General features: G+C 40.5%; 1 non-coding gene across 1 annotated transcript; it reads left to right on the forward strand.

The window, feature by feature from the left end:
- The first annotated feature begins 9,301 nt into the window (after positions 1-9,301).
- LOC120080665 (small nucleolar RNA R71) lies at positions 9,302-9,408 on the forward strand. Its single transcript, XR_005482615.1, has one exon. It is a non-coding gene; the product is annotated as a small nucleolar RNA R71 (small nucleolar RNA).
- The last annotated feature ends 835 nt before the right edge of the window (positions 9,409-10,243 follow it).

Raw genomic sequence — 10,243 nt, forward strand, 5'->3', positions numbered from 1 at the left:
TACTACACTTTAACCTTTTGTTAGCCAATTTAATCCTATTAGACTGATTAAAAGATTAAAGCCTTAGGGTTGCTAATCGTATTAGAATCGTGATCTTTGGTCTATGTGATCCAAGTTTTAAACACTTTAAAACCATGAATTAAACCTAAGTGAGCATGCATGTCTTTCTTATTCCTTTTATTTCTAATTTCTCTTTAACTTTTAAAAAGAAACAACTAAAAAACATTGTGCACAACGAGACGTTTATAACATTTATAAATTAACCTATGTGTCATGCTTCATGCAATGTCCGGTCATTACTATATATAACTTTTAAATATAACGCGTAACAACCAAGCAAACATGCTATCATTTACTCTTATACTATAATAATTATAATATAAAGATAATGCATGTCAATGCTTTTTATGCATGCATAAATATAACTCTTATATTATATGCATGAGCATGCTCTTACATAATTAAATCGCTTCTCTAAATTATAGCAATTATAATAAAGAGATGATGCATGACCATTACATAATATAAGGTAGGATTTACTATATGTGCATACCATATGACATATAAAGACATACATTGCATGTAATAAACAAAGGATTAATGGACTGGGATGAGCCTTTACAAAAATCAGAATGAAAAAAACCTATCTATTACATTTTCCATCGAGCAAACCGGTTCACAGGCGAACCGAGTCTTAAACAGCTAGGAGGTCTTCATCATGTAGCAAACTCTGCAGGTAGACGATTGTTCAGCGTGCACTAGACGATAGGAACATAAGTAAACAATCACGTAGACGACGACGAGGCTGCGAAGCCTGATCGTCTATGCGATCGTGTGCCAAAAACTTGATGCGTTATTTTGTGATGTGGAATTGTGGATGAAATGCAATGGTGAAAATGCATTGAGCACTCAAGTTTTCTCAGCGGAATCTAAGTGTAAACCCCACTGAGTTCCTGGTAAGTCCAGGGTCGAACTCAGGGACTTGGGAAAATAATATGCGGTGGTAATTTTCAGAAAACTTTGCAGTAACCGGTAACTCAAATTGTTGTTGGTTTTGTTGATTGCGGTAATGAAAAATAAACAAATACGGAGGATTTGAGAAAATTCGGATTGTGTGATAGATGCACTGAGTATGCGGACGAATGAGTTGAGAAGGTCTTTAGCTAGCATTACTTGGGAATGCGTCAAACTATGCGACCATGCTACAACCATGTACAGCAAGTCATTTTCCAATGCAAATGCGATGCTCCTAAGTCTAGGACACATGTGTTGAATGTAAAAGTATCCATAGAGCTTATTTCTAAGTCTCTACTCTTTTCCTATGCGATGATGTAAAATGCATAAAGGCAAGGGGACCGCATACAATCATATCCTATCTCTAGGATGCATGCGATGAGTTAATAGCAAATAGTGCTTATTTCTGAGCTCCTATCTCTTGATTATGCATTTTAATCTGACTCTCCCGAGCCTAGATTCTGACCTGACCTTCTCAAGCCTAGATCCTGTCCTTAGACTACCTTCCCGAGTATCTCTAATGGACGAATGAAACATACATAATACAAGATAATCTCATAGAATGAAGATCCTCAGTTAAGCTAGCTAAGTGCTTCTCAACCCATTCAATAGATTTAGCAACTCATAAGTGAATAACAGAGAGTGAACAGATATAGAGAAGTAAATTCCATTTCTATAAATGAGTTTGAGTACAAAATAACAATGGAAGATAAAGGTAGAGAGCCTAGTAGAAATTCCTTGTTGACCGAGGCTTTTACATTGTCAATTTCTCTTCGGTTCAAAAGATATTCCTGCTTTCGAAGGAGTCGGCCCTTTCTCTAATCTTGAAGCTTCGGCGCTCTCCCAAGCTTACCGGAACAATCTGTCGGCACAACCTCCTTCTCTCGGTCTACCTTAAAGTAAAAGAAAATCTAAGAACAAGGCTAAACTATGAACAGAACTTGTAAACTCGTAAACAGCTGAACTCATTTTCTGAAGGATGCCTTTGGTATTTATAGAACTTCCAGGGTGAAGGGCGGCTTCTCTCTCATGATTGCACAGATGGGACGACTTTAATTCCCTGACTGATGTGCCGAATATTTGTCACCGAAAAGCTGAATGTACTTGTTATCGTTAGCGGTTGTCAACTTAATTCGGATTCGACTGTCATCAGCTTTCTGTCCCATCGTGATTAATTATGCCTTTCACCCAGATCCGCCCACTATATTGCGTGACCATGTTGTGGCAATCCTTCTTGAGCAGATGTTTGCAAACACAATCATTGTAAAGCCTTGCAATAATACTGCCTTCGACCAATGGTTTCCTATGATCGCAATTTCTGCCTTGCGTCAACGCATATTCTGCATAAAAATACAAAAATCAACTGTTCCTATGCGATGAACTCATGTGACTGCAATATTATGCATTTGATGCTATTTGGATGCAATTTAACATGTTTTATCAACGCAAGCCAACATTGTTTAAGAATTTAGCACTATGATAACGTGCATTTTTGTCCGTTATCCTACCCCCAAATTTAAACAATGCTTGTCCTTAAGCATAAGCTAAAGATTTTCTTTAACAAGTCATCGCAATGTTCTTTTCCTAGATTTCTCATGGATACTTCATTCAGCTCTTATACACCCAAATTTCCTTAAGTCTTATTCAAGTCTCTTCTTAAAATATTTCTAAGACCTAGGGATCGCAAGCTTAACCTTCAAAAGGACTTTACTCGATTCTGGGACATCGCATGATTTATTTCAAAAAGAAAAATTTTCCACCGGGGTGTCAAATGATTTTATCCTTGCATATTTCTTGACATTATTATTTTTTTCTGACCTTGTGCTGATCCAAGAGCCTTGCCTTCATTTTGGCTTGCCCCCACGTGTGTCATGCGAAGATCCAACTATGAGCAATGCGCTCTTTCTCAGACTAAACTCATACCTACTTGGCAGCGGAGTTGCGGTCATTTATTTATGCGTTGATCCTGGTGACTTACTTTCGTTTTGGCTTGCTCCCACGTGTGTCATGCGGACATCCAACTACGGGTAAGTGCCTTTCACAACTTAACTCTTATCAACATGGGTTTTCCATTGCGTTGACAGTGGAGTTGTTATTCTAATTTTTTTTTCCAAAATAGCAAGGTCGAAAATAAATACTTCACCCCCAAATTTAAAATATGGAAATTTCCTCATTGCCAAAAGATTGAGATAAGTCATGTGATGTTATTAGAAAGCTTCGTAAAGAGAGTTTAAAAGAAAGCTAGCAAACCCCTAACTTCTAGAAATATTTCATGAGGTGACTATCTTAAAGTTAGGTTGACTCTAGTATATACGAAAGAAATAGAAGCATGTTTTTCATCATTGAAATCATAAGTGGCAAAGAAACAGCATGCGGCGACGCCCTAAATTTATCAATGTTAAATAATTGCGGTCAAAGAGGATGCGGTGATAAAACTTTTAAAACTAAAATGCGATGCGATAGTGAAAATTTTGAAATAAAGTGAAGGAAGAATACATCCCCCAAATTTGCGTTGTCGCCCACATTGTGTATTGATGCATTCTTCTTTGCAGCGATCTCTCTTCTTTACGGAAATCCTTCTTGAGCAGATGTTTGCGAACACAATCATCGCAAAGCCTTACGGTAATGCTACGTTCGACCAATGATTTCCTATAATCGCAATTTCCACCTTGTGTCAACGCATATTCTGCATAAAAATACAAAAATCAACTATTCCTATGCAATGAACGCATGCGACCGCAATATTATAAATTTGATGCTTTTTGGACGCAATTTAACATGTTTTATCAACGCAAGCCAAAATTGTTTAAGAACTTAGCACTATGATAACGTGCATTTCTGCCCATTATCACACCTCCAAATTTAAACAATGATTGTCCTCAAGCATAAGCTAAAGATTTCCTTTAGCAAGTCGACCGCAATGTTCTTTTCCTAGATTTCTCAAGGATACTTCATTCAGCTCTTATACACCAAAATTTCCTTAAGTCTTATTCAAGTCTCTTCTTAAAATATTTCTAAGACCTAAGGATCGCAAGTTTAACCTTCAAAAGAACTTTACTCGATTCCGGGACATCGCATGATTTATTTTGAAAAGAAAACTTTTCCACTAGGGTGTCAAATGATTTTATCCTTGCATATTTCTTGACATTATTATTTTTTTTCTGACCTTGCGCTGATCCAAGGGCCTTGCCTTCATTTTGGCTTGCCCCCACGTGTGTCATGCGGACATCCAACTACGAGCAATGCGCTCTTTCTCATACTTACTTGGCAGCGGAGTTGCAGTCATTTATTTATGCGTTAATCCTGGTGACTTACTTTTGTTTTGGCTTGCCCCCGCGTGTGTCATGCGGACATCCAACTACAGGTAAGTGCCTTTCACAACTTAACTCTTATCAACATGGGTTTCCCATTGCAATGACAGTGGAGTTTTTATTCTAATTTTTTTTTAAGTAAATAAGTAAAATACAAATAGATAAATGATGATTAAGGTGTTGAAGAAATGAGAGTTCAAGAACCAAACAAAGGATACTCTAGAAGGCTTGCGTCCTAGATGATGTTGCTTGCCAGCGCACGGGCCACTCCATTTTCCTCTCTTCCGGGTTTTTCAGATCCACAAAGGTCTTTTCTGGCTGAAAATCACCCCGGCAATATGCCTTAACTCGCTGTCCATTAACCTTAAATGTACGGCTTCCATTCTCAGTAATCAGCTCCACTGCACCATGTTGGAATATTTCTTTAATGATGAATGGTCCGGACCAGCGCGATTTTAATTTTTCAGGGAAAAGTCATAATCGTGAGTTGAATAGCAAGACCCTCAGCCCGACTTTGAGGTTCTTACCGCATATGTGTTTGTCGTGCCAGCGCTTAGTGCGTTCCTTGTAAATCTTCGCATTCTTATATGTGTTAATCCTCCATTCTTCTAGCTCGACCAGTTGAATTTTTCATGCTTCTCCTGCTTTCTTCAAGTCAAAGTTTAGTTTCTTCACCATTCACAATGCCCTGTATTTCAGCTCTAGCGGCAAATGACACGCCTTACCAAATATAAATGCATATGGGGACATACTTATGGGTGTTTTAAATGCAGTCTGGTATGCCCACAACGCGTCTTCGAGCTTTGTTGCCCAATCTTTTCAAGAAGGCCTTACTACCTTCCCGAGTATTAGCTTAATCTCCCGATTGGACACCTCGGCCTGACCATTCGTCTACGGATGGTATGCGGTGGCCACTTTGTAGAGAATGTTGTATTTACGCAGCAGCTTCTTAACAGTATGATTGACAAAGTGAGACCCCCCATCACTTATTATGGCAATTGGGGTGCCAAAACAAGTGAAAATGTTTTTCTTCAGGAATTGAGAGACTATCGCCGCATCGCTTGCGGCATACGCCACTGCCTCTACCCACTTGGATACAAAGTCGACGGCTAATAAAATATAATGTTTACCATTCGAGGGAGAGAATGGTCCCATGAAATCAATACCCCAAACGTCGAACAATTCAAGCTCCAAGATGATGTTCATCGACATTGTATGTTTCCATGAAATGTTACCTGTGCGTTGGCACCGATCACACTTCTTGGCAGAGTCAGCTGCATTCTTAAACAATGTTGGCCAAAAGAATCCACTCTGTAAAACCTTGGTTGCGGTGCGCTGTCCTCCAAAGTGCCCATCATATGGTGAGTCATGAAATTGTGATAATATGCGTTGTTGAGAAGCATTTGGTACACATAGTCGCAAGATCTGGTCTGCCCCCCTTTTGTACAGATTCGGCTCATCCCAATAATAATATCTGCATTCATGTTTAAGCTTCCTCGGTGGTAGGTATAATCTTCCGAAAATTGTCCGCAAACCAAATAGTTGACTATGACAGCATACCAAGGAAATTCTTCAATATGGAACAACTGCTCATCCGGGAACACCGCACTCACCTCTGACTCATTGCAATCAACCTCAGGATTTTCCAATCTGGACAAGTGATCCGCAATTTGGTTCTTCGTCCCCTTTCGATCAATTATTTCTAAGTCAAATTCTTGAAGGAGGAGAACCCATCTGATCAACCTCGGCTTTGCGTCCTTCTTTGTCATTAAGTACTTTATTGTCGAATGATAAGTATGGATGAGTACCTTTGTCCCCAATAGATATGTTCTAAATTTTTTCAACGCAAAAATTACCGCAAAAAGCTCTTTCTCTGTGGTGGTATAATTGGTCTGAGCAGGATTTAATGTCTTACTCACATATCCGATGGGATGTAAGATTGTTTTTCTCTTTTGTGCCAAAGTTGTTCCCATCGCATACCCACTTGTATCACACATTATTTCAAAAGGAAGTGTCCAGTCAGGTGCAATTAACACGGGTGCGGTAATCAGCGCATTCTTCAAAACTCTGAATGCGTTGAGGCAATTTTCGTCAAAATCAAATTTTCTATCAGCCTCCAACAACGTACTCAGTGGTCGTGCTATTTTCAAAAAATCTTTGACAAAGCGTCTGTATAATCCAGCGTGCCTTAAGAAACTTCGTACAGCCTTCACGCTTGTTGAAGGAGGAAGTTTTTCAATTGCTTCGATTTTTGCTTTATCCACCTTCAACCCGTCCCGAGAAACCTTGTACCTCAACACGATACCCTCCTTTACCATAAAATGGAATTTTTTCCAGTTAAGCACCAGATTCGTCTCTTCTCATCACGTCAGTATCTTCTCAAGGTTGGCTAGACAAACTTCATAGGTGTGCCCATAAACAGAGAAGTCGTCCATAAAGATTTCAATAGAGTCCTCAAGATAGCCTGAAAAGATGGCCATCATGCACCTTTAGAACGTGCTTGGTGCATTGTAAAGGTTGAACGGCATGCGGCGAAAAGCAAAGGTCCCATATGGGCAGGTGAATGTGGTCTTGTCTTGGTCTTCTTGAGCTATCATAATCTGGTTGTACCCGATATAACCATCTAGAAAGAATTAAAAGTCATTTTTAACTAGATGGTCTAGCATTTGATCAATGAATGGAAATGATCTTTCTTTGTGGCCGCATTCAGCTTGCGGTAATCCATGCAAATGTGCCACCCAGTGACAGTCCTTTGCGGTATTAGCTCATTGTTTTCGTTCGAGACTACCATTATGCCACCCTTTTTCGGCACACACTGCACGGGGCTGACCCACGTGCTATTTGCTATAGGATAAATAATGACCGCATCTAACCATTTAATGATCTCCTTTTTAACGACCTCTTTCATCACAGGGTTGAGCCTGCACTGATGTTCGGTCGTTGCCTTATGGTCTTCTTCGAGACGAATACGGTGTATACAGTATGCTGGGTTGATTCCTCTAATGTCGGTGAACGTCCAGCCAATTGCTCGCATGTGTTTCCTCAGAATGCTCATCAACGCATTCTTCTGGTCTTCGTTAAGCTTAGAGGAAATAATAACTGGCAGCTTCTCATTCTGCTCCAAAAACGCGTACTTTAAATGATTCGACAGGGTCTTTAATTCCAATGTTGGTGGTTCTACTAGGGACGGTTGCGTTGTTTTTCTTTCTTCTTTTCCTGTTGGCTTCTTCTCTTGGTTTGCGATCATCTCTTATTCCTTGCTTGTATTTGTTATGATCGCATTACAGGCAGCAACGGATGCACTTGCATCCTCTTCTTCATTCTCTTCGTCAAACTTTTCTTCTTCAATCACATTCTGGTCGTCGTCTGAATCATGCAGGTCTTCTTCGTTAGGAAACTTCATGGCACAGATTATATTGAACTTGAGCTTCTGTCCATTGATGCTCAAAGTGATCTCCCCTTTATGCACATCGATTTGGGCACGACTTACTGATAAAAATGGTCGCCCCAGAATGATGGGCACATCTTTGTCGACCTCGTAATCCAAAATGATGAAGTCGGCTGGTAGGATAAATTTGTCAATGGTGATCAGCACATCTTTCACCTTTCCCTCTGGAAGTACTAGAGATCTATCGACCAGTTGGAGAGTCACGGTTGTGGGCACAAGTTGCCCCACATTCAGCTGCTTAAAGATCAACAGAGGCATCAAATTGATACTAGCTCTAAGGTCATACAAGTCTTGCCCGATGTACAGTCCTCCTATGGAGCAGGGTACGGTAAAGCTCCCAGGATCGCTCATCTTCGATGGAATGATTGATTTCGAACTTTGTGTTAAAGCCACCGTGGCAAACTTACCAGCTCCCCTCTTCTTGGTTACCATATCCTTCAAAAACTTTGCGTAGGCAGGCATCTCCACAATCGCTTCACTGAATGGAATATTAATATGTAATAGTTTTAACATAGATAGGAAACGTTGGTATTGTACCTCTTCATTCTTTTTCTTTCTAAGTCTCTGCGGGAAGGGTGGTAACTACACTCTCACGGTCCACTTCTATGTTGGCTTTGAGGTCAACGCATCTACTAGCTCTATTGCTTCTTTTTCTCCTTCTTCTTCTTGCGTCACTGCAATTTCAGGTTTCGCCACAATAGAAGCAATCCAGCTAGGCTCCATTCTTTCTCCCTCCATAGTTTTCCCACTTCGCAATATCACAACCTGACATTGCTCTTTACCTAAACCCCCAAGGTTGCATGGGAGTTCTGTTGAACTCGGCAGAGCCTCTTGCGGTCTATTCTTTAGCTCACTTGCAATCTGGCCCATCTATAATTCTAGATTGCGAATAGACGTAGCCTAACTTTGAAGCACAGTTTCATTTTTCTCTATATACTGCTTCAACAGGCTCTCCAAGGAGGATGATTGCGGTGGTTGAGAGCTACTGTCTTGATTGCTTGTTTGACCATTGAAGAATTCAGGTGGCCCTTCTTTCTGCGCCACGAATTGGAAATTCTGCTGTTGATTATTCCATGTAAAATTGGGGTGGTTTCTCCACTCGGAGATGTAAGTATTCGAAAAGGGATTATTTTTTACAAAGTAAACGGACTGTGGATTTTGCGGGCATTCTTCCATTGCATGCCCATCACCACAAGTCAAACACCTTGCGGTGTTTTGACTAATTGTGTTGATTTGCCCATTTTGTGGTGTTGGGTTGCTGATCGCAATTCCCTGAATTAAGTTCATCATTGCGGTCATCTGATTTTGTAACGAAGTAATAGTACCATTACTTGCATCGGTATCTTTGATTCTCAATCTCTGATCACTCTCTTTCCAATCCTTGTGGCTTTTAGAGATGCGATCCAAGATATTCTTCGCCTCATCATACGTCTTATCAAGCAGACCACCAGCGGCTGCTGCATTGGCAGCGGTCTGCGAAGCGAGATTCAAACCATGATAAAAGATTTCCATCTGAAGGCAGTCTGGCAAACCATTATGTGGACAGTCCCAGACCAACCTCTTAAAACTCGCCCAGGCATCACTGAGCGATTCGTCCATGTCTTGTTCAAAATTTGTTATGAGTTTCCTTCGTCTAGCATTCTCAGTAGGTGGAAAATATTTCTTCATAAACTTCTCCACGACCTGTTCCCATGAAGTGATCTCTCCCGACTCGAGAGAATACGCCCATTTCCTTACCTGATCACAAAGAGAAAATGGGAACAAAGTTAGTCGAACTTCTTCGACAGAGATGTTCGGGAATACAAAAGTATTGCAGATTTCAATAAAGCTATGGAGGTAGGCATGCGGGTCCTCGCCACGCCGGCCTTCGAATTGCCCTGCAGTTTGGATCATCTACAGCATCACTAGCTTCATTTCGAATTTGCTTCCATCGAGGGCAGGCCTCATGATTCCTTGAGAGAAATCATAGAGGTTTAGCGATGCATAGTCCCTAATGGGTATATTGCGATCGTTAGCCAGAAGGATTGGATTTACCATGACGTTATTTTCGTTTGGTGCTCCGTTTCTAGGCTGCTCCGCCATCTCTTCTTTATCTGACTGTTGTTGTTGGCGGTCTCTCAATCTCCATCTAAATGTCCTCTCAATCTTCGGGTCATAATTCGCCAAAGATTGGGAGTCTGCAAAGAGATCAGAAAAATCACCATTAGCACACTATTTTGCCGAAATCCTCGGCAACGGTGCCAAAAACTTGATGCGTTATTTTGTGATGTGGAATTGTGGATGAAATGCGATGGTAAAAATGCATTGAGCACTCAAGTTTTCTCATCAGAATCCAAGTGTAAACCCCACTGAGTTCCTGGTAAGTCCAGGGTCAAACTCAAGGACTTGGGAAAATAATATGCGGTGGTAATTTTTAGAAAAATTTGCGGTAACTGATAACTCAAATAGTTGTTGGTTTTGTTAATTGCGG

Source organism: Benincasa hispida, chromosome 6 (genome assembly GCF_027475165.1).
Source record: "Benincasa hispida cultivar pf3 chromosome 6, pf3_genome.v1.1, whole genome shotgun sequence".
Taxonomy (NCBI): Eukaryota; Viridiplantae; Streptophyta; class Magnoliopsida; order Cucurbitales; family Cucurbitaceae; genus Benincasa; species Benincasa hispida.